A 14,233-nucleotide genomic window follows, 5' to 3' on the forward strand; every position below is an offset into this window, starting at 1 on the left:
GAATTGACAGTTTAAAAATACTGTTTTCATGTTGATAACACTAATATGTCCTTTTACTTACAATTACCAAACTTTTTTTTTTTTTAATCTCTAATCACAGAAAAAAATTGTGATGCAAAATTATTTCATCCTATTTGTAAATAAGAACTAGTGACATTAATTGTTTTTAACCTTATTTGCTTTGATTTAGGTATTTTGCAAAGCTGTGTGAGTCAGTATGTGTCTAATTATGAAGAAAAAAAAGTCAAATGCTTTCCTTAACAACATTGTTAGGTGGGATTTCAACTTTTGTAGTCATAACCAAATGGTAGAAAAAAAAGGAAAATTTATTTATTAGTAAATTTTTAACAATAAGGCTGTGACCACCAAATCCATGCCTACAGAGGCAAGAGGTCCTCTGCACTCACCCATTATGAATATAATGTTTTTGTCTGTATGAATTTGGTTGCTCCCCTGCCTAATATTTTAAATTTAGTGGTGAGCACAACTTTCCCTTTTTTGCTAGAGTTTATACAGAAGCAGTGGTCAGCTCCATGGTATAGCTCCCACCCTTCCCAGCAAGTCAAGTGATCCCAGTAGTTGCCAATGAAAAGGGTGACCATTTGGGAGTTTTAACCTTGAAATCAAGTTGCAGGTTAAATGTAGTCTCTGTAAAAAATGTATAATGAAGCAGAAGAATTCTTAATAAATGAGGTTGAAGTCAGTGTAGAACTGCCTGAAGATGAACTTGACATAGTTGGCCAGCTTAAATATATGTTATTACATGTACAAACAATCCCTGTTTTGTCTAAAGAGGATGGCCTTTTAGTAGCTCAACCCCTTAAGTGCCACGGAATCTACGTTCTGTGGATAAAAGTACCCAAGTACCATAGATTGTACATTCTAAGTTCTGCGGTACTTCTGGGTTTGGGAGGGGAAAAGCCGCTCCTTTGCTCCCCGCTCATTCCCCAACCCCCAGCCCCACTCACAGGATCGAGCAAAGAAGAGGCTCCACCGGTTCCTGGGTTCCTCCTGTGTACTGGGCATCAAACTGTTCAGTAGAACCCTGGCATTCATATTTAGAATGTTTGATGCTGATATGTTACAAAATGGGGGGGTACAAAAGGGGTAAAATGCAATCTTTGTGACGATTTGCAGAAATTTAAATAAAAACCGTTATGCTTGGCATCGCTTTGCAGTTTGGTAGTTTGTAGTAGAAAGATGTATTTATACATTTTTGTTTTGTCAGAATGTGTACTTTTGGAAAATATATGGTTTTCTAGGGTCTCCGTACTGTTAGGGGGTCTTATGACACATAATACATATACCGGGAGCTTTTATTGCATCGTATGCACTTTGTATGCACAAACTCCTTTTTGGGGTCTCTAAATGCCAAATATTTTGGTAATCCTATGCACAATGGGCATAAAACTGTTCAGTAGACCCTTGGCTTTCATGTTTAGGATGTTTTTTCTTGGAACCTAATGCTATGTGGGAGATAAGGTGCTTGAAAGTGGAAGGTTTGGTGCAATTTTTAGGTATTTCATCAAAACTGCCAATTTTGAGAAAGCATTGTGACTGTGGTAGTTTGGAGTAGAAAGACATGGGTGTCCATTTTGAATTCACAAGAATGTGTACTTTCTAAAAATATATGCCTTTGGGGTGGCGGGGTCAATGTATTTTTTTGTGTTTTTACCCCACCAGGGCAATTTGTATGCATTAACTTCCTTTTGGGGTCTCTAAATGCCAAATACTTTGGTACTCCTATGCACAATGGGCATCACACTGTTCAGTGGACCCTTGGCTTTCATGTTTAGGATGTTTTTTCTTGGTACCTATTGTTATGTGGGAGATAAGGTGCTTGAAATTGGAAGGTTTGAAAAGATTTTCAGGTATTTCATCAAAACCACCAATTTTGGGAAGGCAGTGTGACTAGAAAGACATGGATGCCCATTTTGAATTCACCAGAATGTGTACTTTCTAAAAATATATGGTTTTGGGGGTCAATGTATTTGTTGTCTTTTTACCCCACAAAAAATGCAGTAAATGTGATGAATTTTCAGTAGTTAAAGAGATCTCCGGGGCAATTTGTATGCATTAACTTCCTTTTAGGGTCTCTAAATGCCAGATACTTTGGAACTCCTATGCACAATGGGCATCAAACTTTTCAAAAATATATGGTTTCCTGGGGTAAATCTTATGTTCCAGGATTTTTTGCTTTGGAATCAAAAGTATGCCGTATTCTGCTGTAATGCTTTGAAAATTTGGTAATTTACTGCTGGGAGTTTTTGATCTATAGAAGTCAGAAATTTCCATAAAACTATACATATCAGGTATTGGCACATTCAGGAGACATGAGGCTTTCCAAATCAGTTGAATTTTTATCCATAAAATAAAATATGTTTCTGGTATAAATCCCTCTATCATATAAATATAGGGGTTTTTTTGTATTTAGAGTTCTAAATCTTATTCCAGAAGTGGAAATACACAAAAACTCAGCCAGATTTAGAAAGTGTAGGTTCTCCTGAAAAAAATGATATATAGTTTTCCTACCTAAACTAACCCCCCACCCTCCAGTAAATGCCCCTAAAATGAGCACAGAATGTTTACAAAACGTCTGGCACTGGGGGGAAACGGAATGTGAAATTCTGCTGGCACTTAAAGGGTTAATACGCAGAGTCTTAAGGGGTAAGGTGATAAAATCTGTAAACTGAAAAAACTGTACTCACATTAGAATAAAACTTCCCATTTTGCAATGTAATATTTTTCAATAGACTGTTACTGCATTTTGAATTTTAATTGTGCATTGCTAATGTTTAAGACATGCTTGAAGATGGCGTCATTTTTAGAGCAAAAATAACAACTTTTTCATTAAGAAGTTTTGTTACATATACTGCACACAGGCACAAGCTAAAAAATGTGCAATTGCTATCCTACAGTCACATGAAAGATAAATTTGCAAAATGTATTTTACGTACATGCAAATTTTTTGTTCCATTGCGAACGTTTTTTCCTTAACCGACCTATATTACATTCCCCCATTAATGTCCTATATATATATGCATGCCACAAACTATTCAGTAGACCTCTGGGGTTCATATTTGGATGAGTTGCATTTGTATGTAAAAAAATATATGGTTTTCATATATAATACACAGTCAGTGGGTACTGTTTGCAAAAGCTGAGCATGGAAATTTATATGCACAATTTTTTTGGGGGGGTTCTGTACATACCACATGCTTTGGTATGTCAATATCAATACTGGGCATTAAACTGTTCAGTGGACCTCTGTCATTCATATTTAGGGTAATTTGCCTTTGTATGTAAGAAATTGTGTAAGATAAATGTGGCAAATTGCAACATTTTATGGTAATTTTCATAAATTTAGGAAAGCTTTTGCACTAAGTAGTTTGGAGCAGAAAGAAATATTTACCCATTTTGGATTCATCAGAATGTGTACTTTGTAAAAATATATGGTCTTCAGGAGTCACCATATTCTTTTGCAGCTTTTACCACTAGTGATAAGCTAAATATTTTGGCAGGCATGGATTTGCTGTGAAATTTCCTCATTGGCAATTGGCATATTTTTTCGTAGAACAGGTGCAAAAATTTGCAGCTTTGAGGTGATTTTTTGAAATGTCATCCATTTTGGATTCTGGGGAATATATATTTTCCAAAAATATGTGGCTTTTTGGGGTGAAGATACTTTTTTTGTGGCTATGCCCCACATAAAATGATGTAAATGGGTTGATTTTGCAGTAGTTGAAATGTCAGATGATTGATCATAGGGGTATCTTTATCTTGGGGGCCCTGCATGCCACAAACTTAGGTAAACCTACACACATTGTGCATAAAACTGTTCAGTGGACCCCTTGGAATTCATATTTAGGATGTTTTATCATGGTACCGACTAAAATGTGGGAAATAAGATACTGCAAAATGGAAGTTTTGAGGTGATTTTTGTAAATATTCAAAAAATATTCAAAAAAAAAGTCAAAATCATCAAACTTGGTACTTTGGAGTAGAAAGACATAGTTATGGGGTTTCTTCATCTTGGATCCCCACATGCCTACGCACATTGGGCATCAAACTGTTGAGTAGACCCCTGGCATTCATATTTAGGATGTTTTATGTTGGTACCTCATGATCTGTGGAGAGATGGACAAAATCTAGCTAGACCAGGTGGCAAACTGAACCTTGCTAGGGCTAGATATAGAGAAAAGATTGGTAACAGCTCACTCTAGGAGCGAGAGTTAGCCAGCAAGGACAGACTGTGTCCAAATGAGGAGTGAGTTTATGGAGGAGAGTCCCAATGCGATGGTGCGCCAGTTAGGGAACTTGAGATAGCAGACAGGTTAGTAAGGACCTGGTAAGCCAGCTTGAGAGAAGCTCATACATTGCATGTGGAAACAACAGAGAAGGGTGGGAGCAGTTAAAAGGAGAAGGCGCCCCTTTCCACTCTGCTAGTGTATTTCCATATGACAGGGGTATTAGAGGCTTGTGCAAACAGAGAGAGAACATGGAAAGCGTGCTGAAGAAAGAGGATATTTCACGCTGTGATTATTGTGTAACTGATAATTGCTGGTCAATAGGTTCTGTTGTGACCCCTTTGAAGCACTGAATAAAGTCTCCCATGGCTTATCGCACTTATTGTTATCTAGGCCTATAACATTCCTTAGCTGGGAGAGTACCAGTCATGAGTACCAACTTTACATACTCACACTTTTGGACACCTCTGATTATTTATCTAATATTTTATGGGATTGATCCAGGCAACACACAGATAAACATTTACTATGGTCTGGCAGTATACTACATTGATACTTTCATGTTGTTTAAGTGAGGTTATATTTACATTTGGAAAACTATAAGACTCTCTTGTTTTGGTCCTATTCATTTTTGGTCTAATTTTGGTGGCATAAATCCAGACTCAGATGATAAGCATGTAGGATCAGTTAGCCTTTGGAGCTATGTGATAATTGGTAGCATCTCTGCTGTTTGTAAACTATGTTGATAGTATCATACATTTTTTGCAAGTGTAGTGGTTTTAATTAATGTTTAACTATTTATAATACAGAGTCATGCTTTCTCAAGTCCATATGCTCTCTATCCAGTTCTATAATCTGGGTTTTCTAGGTTTAGCAGATGGTAGAAGGTGGTGTGACAATTTATATTGTTTTAGTAGGGGACAGTTTTATCAGTAATATTTTAAGAATGTTTATCCTCTTGCTAGGACAACTAAATCCAAATTCTTCTGAAAACCTTTCTCCAGGTTTTGACCATTCCAGATTAATTAAAAACAGGAAATTGCAGCTTTCTGCACTAATGCATTGAGCCACACATGGATTTTCAGCAATAGCCTTAATTTTTCTTCTGTGGGGATGGTCCCTTCAAGTTTGATTTAATTAGTAGCTCACCCAATTATTTGCTGCCTTTTTATCTGTTAAATCACTTATACTTGAAACCATTTAGTCTGTTATTTGAAGTTATGGAGTTAATTATAGCAGTCCTTCATAGCAGAAACTCATCGGTTTCTTGGAAAAGATCCCCAGCCAGCTATTCATCATCATGAGTACATCTGTCATATGCGTTTTGGAATTTCTTGCACTGTGTTTGTATTATGGCAACTCATGTATGCTTTATAATGTATATACCCCCTATATAACGCCATCTGTGAGTTTGCTAGCCACTGATAATAGTCCAGCACCCACCCCATAACATCACTATTCTTGCCTACTTTGGGTTCATCTCAGTTTCTTAAGATGAATAGTTCAGTATTCTACTGGTCACTTGAGCACTTCTAAACCTTTGTATGATCCTGTCTACATAAGGCAGTACAAAAGGCAGAATTAATAATATTAAAGGAGCAATATAATTTGCTGGGCATTACAGACCATCATTTATGCAGGATAGACCAGATAAAGGAGGATTGATGATAAATAATTTTTAAATATAAACATAGGTTGGAATGAAAAGTGTAGAGTTCATATAAATTTAAAGTGGTTTTAAGACTTCTAAACATTATAAAAAGCTTATATATGTGAAAAAAGATGTTTGTATTATTACAAACAGCCCAGGCTATGTGCCTGGGCTACGCATGACCAGACTGAACTACCAGAAATGGGACAAGAAAACTAGCACTTCAGTCAAAGGAAACAGATTTTGAGTTTAAAGACAATTACTTGTCTAACACGATAGCGAAACCCACTAGATGGTTTGTTGGCATCCTTTTAGCCAGTATAGCTGATATAATCCATCATATAAAATTAATTTTAAAAATGCTAGCTATAGTCAACCCAGAAAACCTTTAATAAGAATAAACTAAATTAATATCATCATAAACAAAAAAATTAGGAGGCTAAACTAATAAAAAAAAAAAATTATACTATTGCAGGAGTATATCTGTAAGAAACAAATATGCAACAAAGAGAAAACAGTATAAAAACAAATCCACAAAAAGTGAGATTAACTGTGCATAATTTATGGTAGAGGAAAAAAACATGAAAAATGAAAATCAGGAAAAGACTAACAATATATAACAGTGTTATGGAGAGAAAAACGAATCCAAAGTAAATTCTAAAAAAATAGTCAGTTGGGAATATTAAAAAGATGCCATTTGTAAAGGAATTTGTAAGGGAATTAAAAGATAAAAGATTTATAATAGGTGGAGCTGAGGATTGGATTTATTATAGGTGGAACTGAGGAATCCAAAAAGATTCCCAAATATTTGACCAATTTTTTAATTAATTCAAATTTTCCTGGATGTCAGGAATATTTTCCTAAAAGGAACTTTTTTTCAGGTAAGTTTTTATTGTGCATAAAAGTGAACAGAATAAAATAATATTACAGAGCACAAAGGGGATTATATAGATTTACACTTTTTCACGTAGATATACACATCATACTATTCACGTCAGTGTTATATTTGTGATAGGTAGTGATGAGCGAATCTGTCCTGTTTCGCCATAAAATTCGTGAAATGGCAAGAAAATTCGCAAAACAGCGGAAAATTCGCGAAACACATTTGTCACGCAATTTGTTTTGTCGCTCGCATCTTTTTTGTTGCCCCCATGTATTTTTTTGTCGCCTGTGTTTTTTTTGACACAAGATCTAGAAATTATTTATATTTGGTATTTAAATGCGGTAGGGTGACAGAGTTAAGAAAGGTATCTATCATATTTGTACTGGAGGTGTCAAGAGTTGAAGCATAGAGTTAGAATAGAATTGAATAGAATTTCGTTAGTTCATGTTAAATTACAGGGGTATCTGTTTTGAGGGTACCTTGCTCTGTTTTTAAAAGCGTACTTGAGGGAGGGGAGGGCTGCCAGGTGGGCCAAAAGTTTCCCTGTCCTTTATCCATATTCAAAAGGAACATTTTTAACAAATTGAAACATTTATCAAAGCTCATATTTGTGTCAATCCTTCAAAAAAATTTTAACTACAGTAAGCCGGATCTTTACTATGAAGCAGCATTATGCACTATTACTTGTCCAAAACCTGGTACCAGAGTGGATAAGTATTGGAGTCTGTTCCTTTATAATGGTTTTTTTTAATGACAATAGGATCAGATTTCTTGTTTTTACCAGGAGATTGAGTTTTTACTGTGAACCACAAATTTGTGAAATGTAATGTTTGAAATGTAATAAACAAAAAAACTTGGCTAGTGAGTTTACTTAAAAAATGTAAGCTATTTTAAAATGTGAGAAAATGTGAGATTTTGCAGACTCATTGAAAATGAAGTGTAGAAAGTGATTTTACACAATCGAGTTGGTGAGACATACAGTATTTATAAAAAATTGAGTATGTGACTTGAAAAGCAATAAAGAAATTTTAGTCTTCACATTTTTTTTTAGTTTTTTCCAAATTAGGGAACATTTGATAATACTCAAATTTGAATTTTAATAAATCTACATATGTATAGAAAGTAAGGCTTCTATTACAGATTTTGTAAATTTATTGAATCAAAGTTATCTGAATCAACGTGAGAAAGAATATATGTAAGTTTACCCAGGACATAATAATTAGCAACTTATAGTATGACATGTATCATTTGTGGCAAAAAGTATTGCAAAGAATTTAGGAATAATAAAAGGTAACAAACATGGTTGTAGTAAAGCGATCCATGCCAAAGTGCCACTGTGGATGCAAATGCAATATTATCAAAGGACATTTGGTTCAAGGGGTGCAAACTTAATTCTGCCTTAATTCTGTAAATATTGATTAATTGCAAAAAACAGAAAGACATTCGATTTGTAAGAGTTATGTGTTACCGGCTGAAAGTTGGTTAAATATATAACTTCTTGAACTACCAAACTCAGTAACCTCGGAAAACCTATTTGTTCAGGAATCTAAAGGAACACGTGAGAGCTGTAGCTTTGGATTTGTTTAACCCAAATGTAGTGAAAAGGAAATAGAAAAAGCTTACACAAAAACACCTTTCTCCTGCATGCTCAGGGAACTAGAGAATGGCCAGCCATTTAAATATAAGATAATAGCCGCATGCTATAAACAGCAGCACTTAGACAAGTGAAATGAATTCTTAAGCAAATGAAGAGTTCTATTCTCAGTACATATGGGTAAGATTTTCTTTTCACTTAATCTCAAGGAAAAAATTACAAACAAAACTGTTTAGAAGTAAAAAAAAAAAAGATAGGAGAAAAAAAGAGATCTTTGTAAAGTAGGCTCTGCATGCTATTAAAAACTACTGGGTCATTCTTACAAATACATTTATTTATTTGCAACACAATAGATGAGTATATTAGTCTTGTAATTAAATTGAGACTAAGGAAAACAAGTTCAAACATCTCTGCTGTCAATGAGTGGCTAGGAATATTTCTAGCATAGGATAATGGTGCATTGAACTGAATGAGTACAATTCCTATTGCTTTGTAATTTCAGGATCTAATGTATATTCAAATACATTAATAGTTATATATATTTAACAGTTGTTTCTAGGAACCTATGAGGTTGGATTTATATGCAAAGCTAGGAATAACTACATAATTTTTTTCCGTTGGTAGAGTGGACATTTTCAAATTGTGTACTACTTGTAACCTAAACAAACAAAAGGAATTCTGGGAGTGAATTCCAAACTCTTAAATCCTATAGGCTACAGCTCACCCACTGGGTTTGAAGCTGAAGCCAGGACAATAGCTGATCAGATTCCCAACTACAGACCGGTTTCGCCCTTTCTGGGGCTCATCAGTGTAGTGCAGGGTTTTTTACTTGTAACCTGAAACTGAAATTTATATTAGGATACGGCAAAAACATTAAACCTACTGTATCTCTCCAACATTAATTATTGGGGATCTAATCATTGTCCTTGACCCTGAACTAGATTGCCACCCCCCAGGCAATGTAGGTCATACCCCCTTGCTCAACTAGAGACTCTCCTATAACCTCCTAGACCACTGGAGACAGAGTCATTCCCTAGTTAAAACCTACTCCATTAACTCCGCTGCACATGGATCTGCATCCAGAATTGACCTACTGTAGCTTTAGCCGCCGCTACTCTACAAACTAAGATAGAGTAACAGAAGTCATGTACTTGCCAGGCAGTATACAGGTATAGGACCCGTTATCCAGAATGCTTGGGACCAAGGGTATTCCGCATAAGGGGTCTTTCCGTAATTTGGATCTCCATACTACAAAAATCAATAAAACATTAATTAAACCCAATAGGATTGTTTTGCATCCAATAAGGATTATTTATATCTTAGTTGAGATCAATTACAAGGTACTGTTTTATTACTACAGAGAAAAAGGGAATCGGTTTTAAAATTCTAAATTATTTGATTAAAATGGAGTCTATGGGAGATGGCTTTCTGTAATTCGGAGCTTTCTGGATAACGGGTTTCTGGATAAGGGATACCATACCTGTATCAGGTAATGCCCCACTATCTTTGTCTGTTAGATCCCACCAAGACTGTACCATGCCTAACTGGCATATAATCCAAAGTGGTTGTCTGTATTAGAGATATGTGAGAACGTGTCCCAGGAATATGAAAACTATTAATCAGATAATACCTATTCCACTAACCCCCTTACAGTCTGGGAAGCATCAAAAGCCTGTCTCCAGGGCCCCCTTATAGCAAACATTGCTGTCTATAGGCGACAGCTAGATGCTGAATTGGATGACTTGTCAGACAGGGTCCTAAGTAGGGATGTAGCGAACCTCAACTTTGCGAACCCCATAGACTTCAATGGGAAGGTGAACTTTAAAACCTAGAAAAGCCATTTCTGGCCAAACTGATTTTAAAGTTGTTTAAAGGGTGCCACGACCTGGACAGTGGCATGCAGGAGGCGGATCAAGGGCAAAAATTTCTCTGAAAAATACGTTGTTGACACAGCGTTGCGTAAAAACGCAAGCTATTCCTATGTATACGCAAAGGCAGCCGGCAGACCTAGCGGAAATACGTGGCGTTTTTTGCTATTTCACACTATTAGCACCATGGAAACGGGATTTGCTGAAAAATGCCATGTGTGGCTTGTGCAGCGTTTTTAGGCCGAGAAAAAATGCAGCGGAAAAACGCCACGCGAACCCAAATTGTGAACATGCGCGAAAAGTTCGCGAACTTGCGAACACCCGATGTTCGCGCGAATTAGTTCGCCGGCGAACAGTTCGCTACATCTCTAGTCCTAAGGGCACAGACTGAGTTTACTCTACATCCATCCCCTGAAACATACAGTGGCTTGGGAAAAACCCAGAGGGATATGCAACTCCACCTTCTTGAAAAAGCCAAAAAAAAAATCTTTGTGCATCCTGTCCTACCTCTCCCAAGAGATAAACCCTTCAACAAATATTCCCAAAATTAGACTGGCTAATAGAAAATTGGTTAAATATATAACTCCTTGAACTACCAAACTCAGTAACCTCGGAAAACCTATTTGTTCTGGAATCTAAAGGAATATGTGAGAGCTGTAGCTTTGGATTTGGTTGACCCAAATGTAGTGAAAAGGAAAAAGAAAAAGCTCACACAAAAACACCTTTCTCCTGCATGCTCAGGGAACTTGAGAATGGCCAGCCATTTAAATATAAGATAATAGCCGCATGCTATAAACAGCAGCACTTAGACAAATGAAATGAATTCTTAGACAAATGAAGAGTTCTGTTCTCAGTACATATGGGTAAGATTCTCTTTTCACTTAATCTCAAGGAAAAAAATGACAAACAAAACTGTTTAGAAGTAAAAAATAAAAGATAGGAAAAAAAAAATGGGCTCTGCATGCTATTTAAAACTACTGGGTTATTCTTACAAATACATTTATTTATTTGCAACACAATAGATGAGTATATTAGTGAGTCTTGTAATTAATTTGAGACTAAGGAAAACAAGTTCAAACATCTCTGCTGTCAATGAGTGGCTAGGAATATTTCTAGCATAGGATAATGGTGCATTGAATTAAATGAGCACAATTCCTGTTGCTTTGTAATTTCAGGATCTAATGTATATTCAAATACATTAATAGTTATATTTATTTAACAGTTGTTTCTAGGATTCATGAGGTTGGATTTATATGCAAAGCTAGGAATAACTAATTTATTTTCTTCCATTGGTAGAGTGGGCATTTTTAAATTAATAGGGGCTTTTGTACTACAGGTATCGGACCCCTTATCCGGAAACCCGTTATCCAGAAAGCTCCGAATTACGGAAAGCCCATCTCCCATAGACTCCATTTTAATAAAATAATTCAGAATTTTAAAATTGATTTCCTTTTTCTCTGTAGTAATAAAACAGTACTTTGTAATTGATCCCTACTAAGATATAATTAATCCTTATTGGATGCAAAACAATCTTATTGGGGTAAATTAATGTTTTATAGATTTTTTGGCAGACTTAAGGTATGGAGATCCAAATTACAGAAAGACCCCTTATCCGGAATACCCTTGGTCCCAAGCATTCTGGATAACGGGTCCTATACCTGTACTTGTGACCTTTGTACCACAATTGAAATTTCTGTTAGCATACGGCAAAAACATTAAACTTACTGTATCTCTCCAACTCTCCCAATTATTTGTGATTTAAACATTGTCCTTGACCCTGAACTACATTGCCACCCCTACAGCAATGTAGGTTGTACCGCCTTGCTCAACTAGAGACTCTCTTATAACCTCCTAGACCTCTGAAGACAGAGGTATTCCCTAGTTAAAACCTCAGAATTGACCTACTGTAGCTCTAGTTGATTCTACCCTGCAAACTAAAATAGAGTAACAGAAGAATACCTATTCCACTAACCCCCTTACAGTCTGGGAAGCATCAAAAGCCTGTCTCCGGGGCCCTCTTATAGCAAACATTGCTGTCTATAGGCAACAACTAGATGCTAAATGGGATGACCTGTCAGACAGGGTCCTAAGGGCACAGACTGAGTTTACTCTACATCCATCCACTGAAATACCTCAGTCCTCAGGTTAAATACCTCTAGCCTAAATTTGAATGCCAGGGGTCCACTGAACAGCTTGATGTCAAATATGTATAGGTTTACCTAAGTATGTGGCATGTAGGGGCCCCAAAATGAAAATACCCCCATATGATCAATTCTGTAATTTCAGCTCCTGCAAAATCAACACATTGACATCATTTTGTAAGAGATAAAGCTACAAAAAAAGTACGCTCACCCCAGAAAGCCATATATTTTTGGAAAGTACAAATTTCCCCAAATTCAAAATTGGTACACATATCTTTCTACTCCAAAGTACCAAGCCACAAAACTTTCCTAAAGTTGGAGATTTTGATGACATTTCCAAATATTACTTCAAAGCTTCCAGTTTGCAGCATCTTATTTCCCACATATCATTAGGTACCAAGGTAAAACACCCTAAATATGAATGCCAGGGGTCCACTGAACACTCCACTGAACAGTTTGATGCCCAATATGTATAGGTTTACCTAAGTATGTGGCATGTAGGGGCCCCAATGTGAACATACCCCCATATGATCTATAATTTTTGTCATTTCAGCTCCTGCAAAATCAACACATTTACTTCAGTTTATGTGAGATAAAGTCGCAAAAAAGTATGCTCACTGCAGAAAGCTATATATTTTTGGAAAGTATTCATTCCCCCGAATTCAAAATGGGTACATGTCTTTCTATTCTAAAAATACCAAGCCGCAAAGCTTCCCTAAGATTTTTATTATGACATTTACAAATATCACCTCAAAACTTCCAATTTGCAGCATCTAATTTTCTACAGGTCATTAGGTAACCATATAAACCATATAAAGATATGAATCCCAGAAGGCTACTGAACAGTTTGATGCCCACTATACATAGGTTTATCAAAGCACATGGCACTTTGAAAACCCAAAAAAATGTATTGCATACTAATTTCATGGCTAACATTTACCTAATTCATAAACACACTGCAATTTTATGTGAGGTAAAAGCTGCAAAAAAGTATTGTGGCCCCTGATAACAATATATTTTTGGAAAGTACACTTTCAGAGAAATCCAAAACAGTTAGAGGTTATGACAGCATTTCTGAAAATCACCTAAAAATTTTGAAATTCATACAAAATCATATCACCCTAAATATGAACAATTTGATGCCCAATATGCACAGATATACCCTGCACCGGATTTGTAATCCGGGCGCCCCAAGGCCGCCCCCTTTGTGGCCTTTCCACAAATCCGGGCCTGGATATACCAAAGTATGTGATATGTACGGACCCCAAATGAAAATTAATGCATATGAATTTTCTCAGCTGTCAACTCTGCAAAAAGAGCCCCGTGATTGCATATAATAGGGCCGATTCACTAAAGTGTGTTAAAACGTGCGATATTTATAGCATGCGGTAAAATTTTTAGCGCGTCTAATTTTTCGTGACTTAATGCATGATTCACTAAAAGCATACTTGCGTTAATTTACGCGGGATACTGCATGCGTTATTTTAGTCGCGAAGACTATTTTCGTGCGGTATTTGATGGTACATGCACTAATCAACGCCCCGCGTATAAATAGTCGCCGCATATAAATAGTCGCAGCATATAAATAGTAGCCGCATATAAATAGTAGCCACATATAAATAGTAGCCACATATAAATAGTAGCATATAAATAGTAGCCGCATATAAATAATCGTGCAAATAAACGCACGCCATGTTAGCCATACATGCCAATACTTGCGGAAAATTACTGTACTGAAAGTGACCATTTCCCTGCAAACTGGAGGCTGCATCACTGTAGGGCCAACACAGACTTGAATAAATCCCACTGCAAAGTCCATATTGTGTTGCCAAAAGCTCATTAACTGTAC

Source organism: Xenopus tropicalis, chromosome 6, assembly GCF_000004195.4.
Source record: "Xenopus tropicalis strain Nigerian chromosome 6, UCB_Xtro_10.0, whole genome shotgun sequence".
NCBI classification, from domain to species: domain Eukaryota; kingdom Metazoa; phylum Chordata; class Amphibia; order Anura; family Pipidae; genus Xenopus; species Xenopus tropicalis.